Source organism: Cardiocondyla obscurior, linkage group LG01, assembly GCF_019399895.1.
Source record: "Cardiocondyla obscurior isolate alpha-2009 linkage group LG01, Cobs3.1, whole genome shotgun sequence".
Taxonomy (NCBI): domain Eukaryota; kingdom Metazoa; phylum Arthropoda; class Insecta; order Hymenoptera; family Formicidae; genus Cardiocondyla; species Cardiocondyla obscurior.
Window position 1 is genome coordinate 9,261,354 of NC_091864.1, and position 17,177 is coordinate 9,278,530.

Consider the following 17,177-nt stretch of genomic DNA (forward strand, 5'->3'; position numbering starts at 1 on the left):
GAGCTCGCTTTAGCCGGCGTCGGTCGGAAAACGGGAGTATCGCGATAACCCGAAGCGCTAATATGCAAGCTCGCGGATAGAAAAGACTTCGCGTAAACTGCATCCTACCGTTAGCGAGACAGGCTCGCGACAGGGACCCGCGTAACGGCGAGGTATTAACGATCGGTATCACGGTGAAAGGCGTTAATCCGCTTGCCGCTTGTTCGCTGGACTCGAGCGTTCCTTTTACGCGCGATTATCACGCGAAATTGAAAAAGCCGTAAAACGGAGGCGCCTCGCCTGCGCCCGGAGGAATGCGTTTAATGAACTCTCGAGATCCTTCTCGGGATGCCTTCGAAAAACTTTCCGCTTCTTCGCGAGTTCTGTCCGATCGAGCCGATGCGTTCTTCCGCGCGAGCTTCAATCTTGATTACTGCGATAACTGGCAATTAATACTCGACACTACCGTCGACTGCTCGCGGTTCTCCCGAGGCTGCAGTTTTCTAACGGGTTGAAAACGCCGAGTTAATGCTCGGTTTTCTCGAAAATAAAGTAGCCAAAGCCGAGCGAAGGTCGGCGCTCGCTCGAGCGAGGATCCAATGTTTTGAAGTTTTTTTGTTAACGTGAAATCGTTCGAGCGGAAAAGGAGTGGTCGTCGATCGTCGTGACTGAGCGAGGAGATTTTCGGGGTGATCGGGGATGCTGAAGGTCACCCAACGATGCGACGCTTATGAATATACACAGATAATCGAGTGCGCCGTGTAAAAAAAAAATATATAATATATTTAGAAAGATACACTCGCTTTTGACCACAGTCGTAATTTTACGATTACTTTAATCAACTATATTTACAATTGAAAATGTCATAAAATTATGGGCCAGGGCTATATTTTTCTCTTAGTGTCCGTCGAACGAGAGAGATCGCGCGGTGAGTTTTTCGCGCGCCGCCTTGATGCGCAAATACGCGACGAAAACCGGCGGGACAGGACGTGTTTGAGCACGACTCTGCGCGCAAATATTTTACGCGAGCAAACACTCGCCGCGACGGATCGTATCGCTTGCTTCCCTCTCCCCCCGCGCCGATGGGATTTTCTTCCTCGTTCCGTTACGTAATCCGTCAAATGTCAAAACGGTTCCGCCACTCGAGGTCGCTCTCGAGCTAATTTTTTTCTGCGGGTGTTCCTCCTCCTGCCGCTCCGTATCTTCCTCGTGATTAGGGTCAAGCAAACGCTATCGGTGATTTTCTTTCGCCGCCGTTATCGTACCCTTCCCTTTTTTTTTTTTTAATCTATAATCGATATCGGATTATCTGATATCCGAAAACCAGAAAGGCAGGCAGGCAGGCCAGTCCCACCGCGTTCAATAAATAAATTAATGTCGGTGTTATGTACGTCTATTTTTATTTATTTATCAAAGCTTTACTCCGTTCATCTTCGACGCTTCGAAATGAATCACGGTGTCGCGAGTGAGATATAAACGCGTGATAAATTTGACTTGAGTGATTCACGCCGCGCGTCCCGGGGCCTCGGTATCGATTGAAAATTGTTGACCGGCTTAAATCCCAATAAATCTACGTAATAGACGCAGAAAACGGCCGTAAATACTCGAGAGATCGGTCGGTGGGGAAATGAATTTTCGTAACGTGATCGCATCACGAAATGTGTTGGCGGGCGAGCCGATCGTTATCGCGCGGTGGACGTTCAACCCGATAGGAGCCGCGGTAATTCTTCAGCCGTTGGATAAAAAAAAAAAAAAAAAAAAAAAAAGAACTGGGCGAGCCTTCGCTTTTCTACCTGTTGTTGGCCGCGGTCAGGTAACGCGAATCCGCGGGAGCGTTTATACCCCGCGTTTGCGGAGCGCGGCGCGAACGTTATCGAAATCGATGTGACAATGTTTTTCCACTGACGACCGCGCGCGGGAACGTGTGCGGCGCTTCATTCCAAAATTCGCGTACATGTCCCTTAAAATCACGAACGCTGTTTGGGGAATTAGAGCGGCTGGGAGCCCCGATAAAATTTATATCGTATAACCGAACACACACGCACGGACGAAGATTAGCCGTCGCAGCTGTTCTCTTGAATCCGAATCATGTCCTGAAAAAGCAGCACAAACATGTACAAACGTCGAGCGGCTTGTTTTTTATTTTTTTATTTTTTTTTCTCTCCGTGCGAATTCATTATCCAAGTTTTTTTTTTTATTTTTTATTTTTTGTAATTATCGACGCGGGTGTTTTCGGAATACTTAAACGCCGCGCGCGAAAGCAGCCTTTTCTGTACTTTTGCATTGATAAAATTTCAGCTTCACAGAGGGGAAACGCCATGTGGCGATGGAAAACGTGTAATTATTTAACATGCCCGCAGCAAAATGCTCTTCTCGTTTTACAAAATAATCCTGGGCCGCCGAGGGGCTAAACAGAGAAAGTATGCGCGGCACGCAAAATAACGACAGCCTAGTTTATTAACCATTAACCCGTCTATTAACCATTATGCTCGTAACATTTAGCGGCTCGCGTGCAATATCGTGTTCTCGCGCGTTCGTAAAACACGACAGTTTCAAAACAGTATCCCGCGCTGGGCTCGCGGGCGCGTGTTGAAGTAGCGGCGGTGGCCTCGTTTCGCCGATATAATCGTATAATCGATTTGGTAACGACCGAATCGCTTCCCCCCTTCCCCTTCCCCCGTCCGCGATCCGCGAGCGCCTTTAAATCGCAAGGAAACGAGATTAATAAAACAAAGTGCAAACGCCACGTCGCATTTCGCAACTCCGAGCACGCACCGCGTGTCACAATTTTCGCTCCAATTGTCCCCTCGATCGCGAAGATTATTTTACAGTTTACTCGCGCGTGTATACCTAACGTGCGTGTCGATCTCCGCTTCATAAAATTTAAATACCAATATTTCCTTCCGTTCAATATCGAAGCGAAGAATCCGCGCTCGGCACGTCGCGGTCTGATAAACTCGAGCTTTCGGCGGAAAATATATATTTTAAGCTGTACGCGCGGCGGTATAATTATACGAAAGTCAAGATGACTTTAGACCTCGAAGTGCATTAGCGGGTTAATCGCGCGTGCACGTGGGGTATAGACACCCGCGGCGCCTTGCTTCCGTGTCCCACGTCGGTCCCCTCGCGTTCACGGCGACGTGGGCTCGCGCAATTTCATAAGTGGATCGACCCGCTTCCGTCATTAGGGACGTAATTCCATTTTCGGCGTTGTCCCCTTTTTTTTAACCGCGATTAGCTTCAATTTACCGCGCATGATATAAAGACCGCTAATTTGTCCCGTATCTTTTTTCGTCTCGTTCGAGGGACGCCCGTCTACGAGCGCAACAGTCGCCGTCTCGTCGGCAAAAGAAAGAAAGAGAGAGAAAGAGAGAGATGGACGAAGGAAAACGTCGCTCGGCAACGTGAGAACGGATCCCCGATGTTTGTCTCCGAGCTCGTGGCGCTATCCGGTCGACGAGATCTCGCCCGATAATCGCCGGCGAACCGTTAGACGAAAACGATCGCAAGCCCCGCTGCGATATCGCGTCGCCCTCCCCCTTTGCGTATCTCCTCTCCTCTCGTCTCGCTTCGCGTTCGTGCACACTTATGCGCGCTCCCGGGGGCGAATCTCTGGTGGAAATTAATGAAACTTAAGCCTCAGCTGTCAAGAGACCCCGCAGGGCATCTCTGGAGCACCCGGGGCGAAACGTTATCCGAAATATTACCCCCTTCTCCCCCTTATTTTACTTTAATGGAAAGGATTAACGACATGATCGGAGATTAGAATGAACGATTGCCGCTGAATCTATCGCCGGCCGATTCTACATCGCGGAATAGTTTCGCAGATACGCGTGGACTTTTCAGCATCCACCGCGAGGCGGATAAAAATGTTATTTTTAACTTTGCGCGCGCACGAACTGTGGACGGGGTCGGTTTCTAGGCGTCGGAGAGTTGGGTGCACTTTACTGCGCGTTCTTGAGATCAATCCCAGGCTCACTGGCGAGGCGAGGATCGAAGCAATTAATTATGATTACTGGTATTATTAGAGACGCCTGGCGCGTCCCTGTCCGTTGGCGTCCGCGCGCGTTCGCTCGCGACGTGCTGACTTTACCCGTTCTCGCACGTACGTTCTCGCTCGAGCGCGCTCGCCGCTGGTGTAATTGCATCGTGAAAGTGTTACAAAGCGATTCTCGTCGGCCCTGTGAAAACGCGCGTCGCCTCGCGTCGTCCGCTCGATCGAGCGCGCCCACCGCGGACTCGCAGACGTAGTGAAAGTAGTGCAACCACCTGGCTCGTCCTTTGAAAACCTGCATACCTTCGGCATGCGCGCCAATATCTAGTCACCTTAGCGAACTTGTCAAACATTCCGGAGAGAGCCCGCAAAGAACGACGCGGAATTATAAAGACCCAAACCCGCCTCTCGATACTCTCGCAGCTCTTCAAGCCGAAAATTACGCTCGTTACGAGACTTTAATTTATTATACCCGTGAATTTAAGTATTATTTAATATTACGGGGACATTATCGCTTTGCCTCTATCTGTCACGTTTCCCAGCTTGAGCCTCTGAATGGCTCGAGCAAATCCACGAAATAACAGCGGTTTTTCGACAATCCCGAAACAATCCGGGATTACGCTAGGCATTAAGGAAGTTCCACAAAACCTTGAAATGCGTCGTCATGGACGAGTCGGCCGATTATAATCTCGGCTCACGTGTCCGGCCACGCCGACAGGTCCTGCTGCAACCGCGTGTAATCTCGCTCGCTCATCTGGGATCTAGGGTTACCTGGTGGCCGGCGACCGACGAGAGCGGTGCACGTCGGGCGCCGCATTGTGTGCGCGGGCGCGCATCTCTCCGGGGATATTACTGTGTTTCGCGGGTTCCCATTTCGACCGGACGCGGAAAATGCTTACGAGCCGAGATAGAATCTCCGAGATCGTCGCGTCGTCGCGCCGGGCCGTTTCCGACGGGCGTGCTCGCGTGAAAATTCAATTTTCCGAGTCAGCCGGTCCCTCGACCATCGTCCGGTTATTTATATTTATGAAGACCCCAGCACCGCTGTCCCTCTCACCCTATCTCAACAATATCTTACCGTCTGCGAAAATAAAAAATAATAATCGCGCCTCCCGTTCACTAATGAATATTTTGTAATATCTTAACGGGGACTTTTCTCTGAAAATATCTCGCGTGAATATCCGCGGTGAACCGCCCGCGTAACTTTTGAGATAATGTTTTTATCTTTAAAAAAAAAAAAAAAATACAAAATGATAAAAATTCAGTCTAGAGTCACCGTCGCGGCACGAAGTATATAAGCGAAAAAGCGGCAGGAATACGAGCAGCAAAATAAAATCTCTACGTTCTCCTTTTTAAATAGAGAGAAAAGCCAACTTCTAGCGATTGCGACTTGCCAAAGGCGCAAGCGGACTTTAAGAGAAAGAAATTATCGAGCGCGGTTACAATTTAATATTGTGCATTATCTGCGCTCGTCCGCGCATTTGTTACAGTCATCAGATACCGCTCGAACGATTAATTACGTCCCTGATACGTTGCTAATCCCCGGTCGTTTAAAATCGTACGTCACGGCCGCTCGCGTAGATCTCGGTGCGCGCCGGGGATCGTTGGATCCGCGCGGATGATTGATACCGGGGATTTCTTCACGGCCGTTTAAACGAGACGAATAGAAACGTCACCTTTATCTGCTTACGAGAGAGTCGACGAGAAGCCCGACATATTTCCGAACCGCGTCTTCGCGCTCCTCGGCCTACAAATTATGAGCGACACTAGATTCCCGAGCGGCTACCGGAATTTTTAATGGCCCCTCGGCTATTTGCATACTTCCGTGACATCTGCCACAGGATAGACTTACTGCCTTGTATCGGACACATTCGCTTGCGCAAGCGACGGCGGAATTGATAATTATCTCCCTGGAATTAATAAATCCCGTTAGAAAGACCGACGGCGAGCTCCTCGTCTCCAAAGCAAAGTGTTTTCGTCGTGACCGCGCTCGAAGATTAACGCGATTATCTCGATACTCCCGGCGGGAGTTTAAGCGCACGATTTTTCTTAATGTTCACTACCGATATCAAATTTCTCTTACAAAACGCACCCGGTGCGTGTCCCCGTCGCGCGCGCGTAAGTTGTTAACGATCCGACGTACCGTAGAGAGAAAGACGACGACGAGTCGGTGGAAGAAAGAGCCAGGGCTCTTACGTAATTTTGATTTATTCGCGAGCTTCACTCGCGCAGTTACGAGAGTGGAAAGAGAAGGAAGGGGACGTTAATTTTTCCGCCTTTATATATGGCGTGTCGAAACGCTCGCGGGGCGTGAGTTACCGTCGCGTTTGTCCGTCGTCCGCGCGCCGGACTGCGATATCGCCGGAGATCGGCGGTGCAACGACGGCGATCGATTCAACGGGGATACCGCGATCGGGAGCCTGGTCGAGAGCACCTGTGTGATATAGCAATAATAATTACGACAGTATAACTCGCGCCGTTGGGTTGCGAAACTCCCCGTGGATATCGCGACACCGCGCGCCACGGGGTGAAAGGTCTCCCCACCTAGATATCTATAAGAAGCTTATCGCTTGGTCACGTATCCGTGTGCACGTATATACATACCTGCGCGTAGCGTACGTATGCACTCTCGGATGCAAAGTCGACGGTGAAATTATTAGGAGCTCGCGGACGGTTTGTCAATGACGGTCGATTTAATTAAAACGTTTGGGCGGCCCACCTTTCGATGACGCCGATATTTCTTGCTCAATATTTAATTTGCGAAATCTGGTCGCGAGACAAATGCTTTCGTCGACCTAATTGTTCGACGCGCGGCCGCTTTATGAGCGGATTTTCGCCGGCTTGCATTTACATACATTACGGCAACGAGTGTCGGCAAGCGTTATCTTCAATTTTTTTTTTAATTAAAAAAAAAAATTTTTTTTATTTTATTTTATTCTTGATAAACCGCCTCCTGTCTCCCTCATTTATCGCACTTTCTCTCGCGCCGATGATCACCGGCAGATAAAGCGATCGTTATCGCCTTTGCGAAAGAGTCATTCGTCACCCAGGCGAGATCGACGGGCGGGGAGAGACGGTGTTTCTTCTTTTCGCTCATGAATTTCTCGCGAGGGTAAGCGCCGCTTCATTGTGTCCACGTGGCCGCTTTGGCTTTCCGCTTTAACGATCGACACGCGCATCCCTTTAATAACGATCACTGGTGATCAAAAGCATTGTGAGGACGCATTTACGCCTGGGCGTAGAATAGACGACTGCGAGCCGCGTCGAGTTCTGGCAATTTTTTTTTTTAGGACACCTTTCAATCAAGAAATTGTTTTCGATAATTTTTTTTATCTTTAAATAATTGTTTATTTTATTTTATTTTTTCTCAAGTACGATGGGAAAAACGCAGTTAAATCGAATTAAGGAGGAAATGAAAGTAGACTCGGAAGACCCGACGGTGATAAATTAAGAGTCGGTTTTATCTTTCTCTTAAATAAGAGACGAAAAATAACGATCTCACGATAAATCCGGCGAAAAAATATTCGACTCTCGATCTCTCTCTCTCTCTCTCTCTCGTTCTCGTCGAAACGAAGATCCGATCGCCGATTCAGGGAGAGCCTTGCGTTGCATTATTATTCGATAGCGGTTCTAGAGGGGGAGAGCTCCTTTGGCTGGTAGGTGAAGAATAAATTTCGCACTGTCACGGGAGGAGATAAATGTGGCAGCCGTCGCGACGAATGGAGAAGTCTGGCTCCGATTATCGATATCATTCGCGGCCCTTCGCACCACGCACGTAACGGTGCGATCCTCTTTTACATTTTAATCCCCTCCGGCATCATTTCGCGATGGATAAAATTTCGGGAATACCTCAAGTCCGCGAGCAACAATAAATCTTACGGAAAGGAACTTACTTCATTCTGAAAATTTGTTCGCCTAAAATATATTACCTCGAATCCCGCTCGATAAAACTGTCACTTACAAATATTGGCGTTAATTCGATACTGCCTAATAATGAAATTAAGAATGAACGGCAAAATTGCGCGATGGCAGGAGGCACCTTATGTGGAAAACGGTAATAGGATACGCACAACTTATTAATGACGAGCGGAGGATAGCCGGAAGAGCCGTGTTTTCTGAAAAAAAAACCCGACGTCAACGGGAAGTACCCAGCGCGACAAATTACCGGCGATAATTACCAGGATTTCGTTCGCTGAGAGGGGTGATGGATCTAGGTTTATTTTCTTGTTGACGGCCCGGTGTTGAATGGAAGAGTTTCGCCTCCGTCCGTCCGCTGCTCGAATTTCATGGGAATCTAGCCAATGCTCGTAGCCCTTTCTACTGAGTCTTTCTTACGCGCGTTTTGCGTCGCGCATATGGCCGCGTTTTTTTTTCTCTTTTTTTTTCTTTTTTTTTTTCCTTTACCAGCGACGGGCCATTTTTTGGGAAGTGGGCGTACCTCTTTCCGGTTTTCGGTCCATTGTGTTCCGCCCGGGTTGCTTCTCCTCGCCGGGAATGCGCCGACGTTGCACTCGCGCGAGCGCGTGCAGGCACAGGACCGGATTATCCCTACCTGTTCTTGCCACGCACGCATGCATACAGATGCCCGTGCCTGCCGTGGTACGCCGCGTTTTCTATACGTCGCGCACGGCAGAAGTATTTTCGCGTTTGAACATACGCGGCGACTCGTTTCGCGTAACGCCACCGCGACGCGGAGGTGATTAAACTCGAAATGTCTCCCCGCGCCCGCAAAATATCCGTGCCAAATATTGTGGAAACGGTGATTAATATCACTATGCCGAGGCCCAGATACAGATAATTACTCCTGCGAGATTTAAACGCGTTCGAACCCTTCATACTTGCGAGTATAAAGCCTCTCCGTTTTAAATAAGAATATAAAGAAACGTTGCAAAATAATTAAACGTCTCGATGTTACCGGCTTATCGACCTGTTAATCGCGATTACGAACGCGCGGCATTAGGCCCGGCCGTCATAAATCACGCGTCCGGCTTGGCATCTTTACGTGAACCGTAGCTTTCGAGCGTTAAAGTTTTATCGCGAAGGCGCGCCCGTAGCATGCTGAATTTTCCAAAAAGAGCGCCGCGAGTACATAACGCTCGGGCGCACCCGTTGAACCGGAAAGATTTAAACGGCCGCCTATTTATGCCGCCTATGGTTAATAGTAGCGAGCTGCCAATAGCCGGCCGGCCTAACTGTTCAGTGGCAAATAGATATTGAAGAACGACGACAGCGTGCCGCATTTTGATGGAGGATTCCGCGCGAGAGGGACGTGGCCACGCGAGATGGTAGAAACCGTTAGAACTAGTGCTCTCCCCTTCTCCCCCGCCGTCTCCTGGCCGTTCGCTCGCGCGCGCGGACGGTTATCTCGTCGAGAAGATCGAGAGATTCGGGTCGAGGTTAATCTCTACCTCCCCGTCGTCCAGCGGGCACCTGCGATTAATTTTCGTACCTTTTCTGGGCAGTTCCTCGACATTCCTCCCGTCTTTCCTCCCCGGTCCCTCTTCTCGCTCGCTCTTAGACACGCGATTTTCGAAAAAAAGGGTCGCAAAGCGCGCCCGTGATAGTCGAGGACGAGCCTCCAATTTACTCTCGCGCATCTTAATACCCTGTAATTTCGCGCGTAAATATTTGCCGTAAGAGGATCCGCTCAAGCCCGGGATTCGCATCGGCGGGGGCATTTTTTCACGTGAGATCGCGAACGGCCGGGATTATATTTTGCGCGATCGACGGGAAGAAGGAGCCGAGGCTCCCGTTGTCAGCGGAAGAATCACGCTTATCTCACCGGTCGCTTCCTATTCCGCGAGACGTCCGCCGCTCTCTTTGCTCCGTAAGCTCCGGCGGATGTGTAAATTTACGGATCAAACGGCACGTTAATCGATCCTTACGACACCGGGCGACCCCGAGCTCGCCGCGAGTATGTTTGCTCGGGATCCTTTATTCGCTCGCTAGATCCTAGTTTGCAGGGCTGAAAGGAGCGCGGAAGGATCCAAAGGCTTTCGACGTCCCGTTCTCGTTCTTCTTCTTTTTTTTTTTTTTTTACGATCGCGCGCGTTTGATGTGTAACGTGTGTCAATTTTCCCTCCTATCTTTTTCTTTATTTCGATCCCTCTTTTCCCGTCTCCTCGGCCGGACCTACCGAGGTCTCCACCGCCTCGGGAGAATCCTTGGCTAAATATTTGACGTGCGAGCGCGCGCAGCTGCGACGGGATTCCGAAACGGCGAACAAACGACCGGGGATCGGCAAAGATACCGTTCATTATGAAATTCCACCTGGTAATCAGAGGACGGAGGCTCCTCCCTTTGCGAGCGCAATGGATCCAACTCCTTTTAATAAATCGCGTGCAATAACGTGTCTATTATTTCTCCTCTTTTCTCTCTGCATTTGATTTTAATACTAAATTATTTATTAATGTTATTTTATTACGTGTATTTAAAAAAAAAAAGAAATTAGCAAAAGTTTTAATAAATTCTTTCTCCGATAATAAATTCGCGAACAAGATGTTTCGGGAAAATTTCTCATAATTCTGACTTTAATTTTTCGTTTTTGTTTGTGATTAATCGAGCGATATATCGCCTGCGTCAGATATTCATTTTTATTTTGATAAAAGAGATCCGCGCGATATACTGGGATATATAGAATTCAATGATCGTTGGGGCTATGTGCGGCTGATGAAAAAGCACCGAGTCGGAATAAACGGCCCGCGCGATTGGTGCGCACTCGGAAAGAGAGCGTCGTGGCGGGAGCCTTTTGAGGAGAGTGCCGGGGCGATTTTGGTGAAATTTCACGGTGTTTAACTAATCGGCGCAGTCCGTCACCTGCCCAGCGGCCGGTGGCGTGTGAGGAAGCACCGTTTAACGCACAAACTCGGCAAAGCGGATAGTTTTCCTTTGTCAATGGGATGCTCGTGCACCGTACGGGAATATCGACGTCGCCGCTCGGAGAGAGAAAGAGATAGAGACAGAGAGAGAAAGGGATCCCGAGTAAGAGCGAGATAGATAGATAGAGAGAGAGATGCCGGCCCCGAAGTGCGGCTGTGTGCATCTGTACGTATCGCGTCCGAGGCCATTTGCGCCTCGACGTGGGACACCTGGGGTCTCTCTCTTTCGGAGACGACACCACCGAGCCGGCACCTCTTCGCATTGAAAGCCGTTGTCCGCTCGTGTAAAAGCCGATCGGAAATAAAGAGAGGGCGGGTCAATTTGTCCGCGCGATTTGGAGAGCTCGTGGGGTGGATTGCGCCATGTAACGCTCTCCCGCTGAGAACAAACGCTATGTAACGCCGTTATATAAAAGCATCGGTTAACACACACGCGGGATATGTAGCGATTATCGATCGCGCGCGCGATTTTAACCGCCCCGACGTTAATGTACTCTCACATTTCCGGCTGTACTTTTTTTTTCTCTCTCTTTCTCTTTAAACACTGTCGAATTTGCTTCATAAAAATGTACTTTATTTTTCGGTAATCGTACAATTTAATAAGAACGTCTAGACAAGCGTTTAATAAAAATTACGAGCCAACCGCTAGGCTTAGAACATAAGATGATGGCTTTCCACGGCGTCTGCATAAGTTATCTGTATAAATGCATGCAATTTTTACATTGTTCTCCAAGTGTTAATGATTTCTCCTAAGAGGATTGCAATGATATTGTTCCGCAAATAAAGTAAGAGTGCACTCGCGCATAAATCGCGATACGAGGTATTTTCAATTAGAATTCGTCAGGCGGTAGATTTATCGTTAGCTTTATCCCGTCAAACAATGGTTCGGGAACGATTCCCGGCGCAACGAGCCGGGTATCGACACGAAGCTGTTGTAGATTGATATCTCATTGCCGCGAGTTTTCTCAGAAGCGGTGACTCAACTTTTTGTATCGCGCATCGCGGCATTATTAATACTGAGAACCGCGGCATTGCAAAGTAACTGAGGTCTTATCGAGTTTATTATCATTAACATTGCGAAAGATAAGGCGCGAGAGAAAGAGGAGGAAGCGGCTCGTGAGAAGAAATCAGATTCATTAGATCGATCGCGCGGCTGTCAGCATTTTTTTGTTTGTTTCATCCGAGGCCTGTCCGTGCAAAGCAAAGTGGGTTAAATCGATGTCCAAAGGGATTTAAAAAATAAAAAAAGCCGCAGTTTCCCTTCTAGGTGCGCTCCTTTTTATTTCCTTCCTCTTCTGCCGCTTCGACCTTTTTTCCGCGGCGTCTAACAAGTTCGAATGCGCTTCCGATGATCGCGGCCACTGTCGACGGCTTTCATAAAAGATTAATAATTCAGACCTCGCGAATCGTACGAACGGGAATGAAAGGAAAATACACATCGCGCTGGTCGGTTGTTATAGAGTACGCTTTTGTCGCCTTATCGCGGTAACGGTACTCTCATCCCTCGCCTATTTGTTCAATATAATTATTGCGTGATCGGGGAAATCACGGCGCTTCGTTAAATATGATTTATGAGTGCCGTTATCATCGCATCACGATTTACGCGTAGGCGTAAAAGCGCGCGGTTCGTGCGCCGGGCCGCGCGAGAAGTCCGCGACATTTCCCTCGGGAGGGAAATAAAAATGAAAATTGTCCGCGCCGTGTGATTTATATATCACGAGCGCCTCGATCTGGTATTCATATCTATAGCGAGCCAGCTGCGCGCAATCGCCGTTTATCTGTGCCAATCGAGCGACAGTATAAGAATTTTACGGTTATAAAAGAAGCGGCCACCTTCAAATTATTCAGGTGATTAAAACTGTACGGAGTTGTGCTTCTCGAAAATATTTGCATTCGCGCGTATTGGAGCCACACTTTCGTAACGCGAGAAGAGGGAAAATATCGATTGTGATATTTATTAATATTTCCAGTCCAGGTCCACATTCCCGGGCGTTGTTAAAAATTTTTTTTACCCTTCGACCTCGCAAGGAATGTTCCTCGGTTGATTGATTGCAATTGGCGGCGCCTAAAGCCGCCGGAAACAGTATCTGGTAACGAGGAAGTCCAAAGCGACACGAATAATCAAAAGTAATTGAGACGTTATGGAAATAATTCCGGCGATGCGATAATTACCGTAATATTGTATACCGTACATCCCCATTCGTTATCGGAAGAGCCTCTCTATCTAATGCATTACGGAATCGGCGTACAAATCCTTAATTAGCGGTTTTACTCCTCGATTAGTTTCGACAAACGGGGGGAGCGCGATCCTTTGTACGTGTCGACAAAGTGAAACGCTTAATCGGCATCCAAGTGGATCCTCTCGAAAATTGAGAAATCAGGAACGTGCGTACGAGAAGAGCGCGCGCGCCGCATGCGTGTTCCTCTTCCCTCCCGCCCGCCATCCCCCGCGCCACCCGATGTCCGTCTGGGTTATATACGGAGAACACGTCCACCTTTCCTCCCCTATCGGGCGGCTACATTAGCCTTTGTAGATAGCGTTAAGTGCTCCTGAGTATATCCAGGCCCGCCGATGCCGGCGGATCCAGCTGTCTCGGTATATATCGGTACGTGCGAGCGTCACACACGAGAGGGCCCGGGCTCACGACGACTACTAGCGGCATCCAAATCGCTTCCTTTCGGGCACCGCATATTACTCAAACACGATCGGCGTCGCATCGAGAGATCCCGCCCCGGGGAGATTACTCGCCCGGGCGAACGAGGAAATAACGATCTCAATTTTATGAAGCGGAAAACCACCCGTGTGCTGACGTCGTTTCAGTAATTACGCGAAATACATTTATTTTTATGTGCGCATAATTATTATTATTACATTTTTTTTTTTTTTATATAATGAAATGCGATGCATGTTAAAAAATAACAGAAGCCTGTTTTCTATCGTTTGATCAATTGAAACGTCAAAAAGAATTTTAGGCACGACAGAGTTCGGCAGAAATTATCTCGCTCGACGGACCTCTAAAAAAAATTGCCCTTTTACGTCGGGAGCGCGATTTTCCTCGAAATCACACGGAATGATCACCAGACGCGCTCGCGCGCGTAATCACTAATTATCGCGTTATGGTAGGAGTAATGGTGATTACGCTCGTTATAATTCTAGCGGCCGCGTTTTTTATTCTCACCACGACTCCCCAGAGATCGGCCCTCTCGCGCACGAGTCATTAGTATCGCTCGTCCCGACCGCCGTCGCTGGTGCCCCGATAATACGCGCGAGAGGGACTCGGCCGCGCGCGAATGTACCAATTATTGAGCTTGAATGAAAAATGAACGAGCGCCGTGCGGAAGATAGCGGCCACTCCTTCGGGGTCGGAGTATAATCTCCGCCGTTAGCGCGCTTTTCTCGCGCCGTCCGTGTGAGACGCGACATTTTAGTTGAAACAGGAGCATTCTTTTCCCGCGATAAGTCTGGAAGGGATCGCTCGCTAGACCTCGAGACGCGCGCGAACTAATAATTTATCCCCCGCGCCGCGATCCGTAACGAGTTGGAGTTAATAAAACGTAATGGCGACGTCCAAGGGTACCGAGCGAAACGAGACGTACGTGTCACGCGTCGGGCTGTAATCTTGTATGTAAAGCAGCCCGCCATTGTGCACGGTGTCCCCGTAGTTACGAGAGTCCACGGACGTGATCCTCCACGCCTCGGGGCGATCGCAGTTCTAGCAGTGTCCGGGCGATGATGCGCACCGGCGCACCTGATCGTCGATTCGCGAGCAATTTTTTTTTTTTTTTTTTATTTCTACGCAACGATTCGCGAGGCGACCGGGCGAAGGAAACCCCTAGCTAGCAAATGACGAGGACACCTCGTCGAAGAGATGAGCACGAGTGAGGAAAGAAAATAAACTATAAAAAATAAAAAAAAATAAAATAAAGACGGATTTAACACCCGAAATGATTCTCGATACTAAAATACTTCTCTTCGCGTCTCATTGCCTTTTTACGCGCCTTGAGACGCGCGTGACTTTGGAACTTGATAGGCGGATTCTCTGTATAAAACGCCTATCTCGAGCTTGTATGTCGAAAATTCGGACGGCCGTGAGCATGAAATGCGCATGCAACGAAAACAAACGGCGGGTGGTGCGAGGCGAGAAAAATCATGGAGGTACGACGCGACTCGTAAAAGTCTCGGTAAAAGGTCGTAAAAACCATACCCGGTCGGCGCTAAAATCGTAACGATGAGTCCACGAGAGCTCCGGCTTTGACGATCGACCGGCCTTCTCCCCTCCGTCTTTGCTTTCGAGTTCGTGCTTTAATGAAAGAGGAAAAGAATCCGTGTGAAATGGCGCGGGTGAAACGACCGGGCGGAACGCGCGATTTGGTCACATTGAAAAGCGCAATTTCGGCCACGTCGAACTCATTCCCGCCCCGCCCCCCTCGTCGTCGAAAATTTAATCACTCCTCTGGTAACGTCATAATTACATTCGAATATTGCAAATATTTGCAATTTATTTTGCGTGCGCGATATAATATTTGGCGATGCAATATTTTGCGCGTGGTGAGACATCATTATATTCGCAAATTATATTTAAAATTGAAATTGAGGTCGATTAATATTTTCATAACATCGTTACGCTGCGCCGCAGAGACTTCCGGATTTATCTCGCCGTCACTCGACGTCGCGACGCACTGATTTTTTTTTTTCTTTTTCCTTCTTTCTATCGTCTTTACAACTTCTGCCTCGCAGATGCATGAGCTTCCTGGATACACGTTAAAAGTGTCTTTTATAGCGCTCCTGGGACAGTGCGGCGCGACTGTGTACGCGTGCACACATCTGTGTGACCAGAGGCAATTCGAACCACGTATACGCGATCACTCCCCGGTGACTCGGTCTATTTTCGAAATTCCATCCCCCTTCGGCCAGCACCAAAGTGCACTCCCGTGTAGCGCATTGCCGTTACGATTACTTTTCCTTCTCGGTTTCAACGTGCCTTCCTTAACCGCGCACGCAAGCGCGTTAATCGAAGAAATCTGGCGTCGTATCTCTCATTCCGCGCCCACTCCGTAATTCCCGTTCACACGCACGCATGCAGAAACCGTACGCGTTCGCTCCGCAAATCTCATTACCGCGGCGAAAAGTATTGATCGGTTTGATTAACTTTCGCGCAATCTCTTTCGCGCGACGTAATATTTAAAAAAAAAAAAAAAAAATACTTTAGCTCGTGATTGACTAATTTCCTTTAAGTTCGACATGCGACACCGGCTGTCTCTCAGACGTTCCCGTAGGAATTTTAAAAGCTCCAATTTATCATAGTTTTGGAGGTCGCAAGCTCCGGTCATCGATCCTCTTAATTGGGGAGACGTTTGACACGGTCGAGAAAGACGGCCGGGAAGAAAGTGGCTGGTTTATTCTATCGGTAATTAAAAATTCGTACATCGCGCGGCGACCAGGACCACTGGTCCCAGGGCTCGATTAATTATCGCCCGGAGTGCGTTTCATTGTTAGGATCATTCTTTCGCGCAGGCCATTACACCGTAGTGCCGGGACGGGCAGAGCCGAGAGAAAGAGTCGAAAGAAAGAGGCGCGAAGAGAAAAAGAAGGTCTCGGAGCGGTTCGCTTCTACCGTAGGCGCGAAATTGCGCGGAAAGAAAGTGCTCAGGGTGGTGCCCGGTAACCGAAGGTTACCTTCGAATCCCGTTCAAGGTGTACGAGATATCTGTCTCGCTCGTCTGTACCGTTAATTCGGTGTACGCGCGCAGGTCGGACGTCGCGATATAATAATTAATAATTATCGAGATAAGAATATATAATCCCAACGCTGTTACCCTCTTAGGCGCGCCCCGGTGAAACGAGAGAACGGCGAGCGGCGGATCTTTCGACAGCGCTCAGATCGTAATCGCGTTATCTTGGGAAGCGAGTTTTTCTCCTTTTTTTCCACTTTTACGGCCGATTTAGCCATTCGCCACTCGCGCCCGCGCCTCCGATATCGATCTCGCCGTGTATTGCGCGGATCATAAATTAATATATAATGCGTCGCGTACTTTCACGAGACGCGCGCGCGACTTTCGATGGCTCGTTAACTCGCCTCGGTGGAACGCCGAGAGAGGAGAACGTTGCCCGGTAAAAAAAGCAGACGGGAGAATCGCGCGCGGTGTACACGCATGCACGCGTCCCTTACAGCGGCCAGAAGGTAAGAGAGAGCAAAAGATGAACGAAAAGAGAAAAAGAGAGAGAGAAAGAGAGGCATATTGTAGTAGTGTCCGTGCATTAGCGGGACTCCGGCACGGCCGAGTATATCATTAAATATGAGAGCCGCTGAGTCGGGAGCAGCTCG

At 49.0% G+C, this 17,177-nt stretch overlaps 1 protein-coding gene across 11 annotated transcripts in view; it reads left to right on the forward strand.

Annotated features, from left to right (window-relative positions):
* The window catches only part of Eph (Eph receptor tyrosine kinase), a 92,865-nt gene that overhangs the window by 7,492 nt on the left and 68,196 nt on the right, over positions 1 to 17,177 (forward strand). The window lies entirely within an intron of this gene.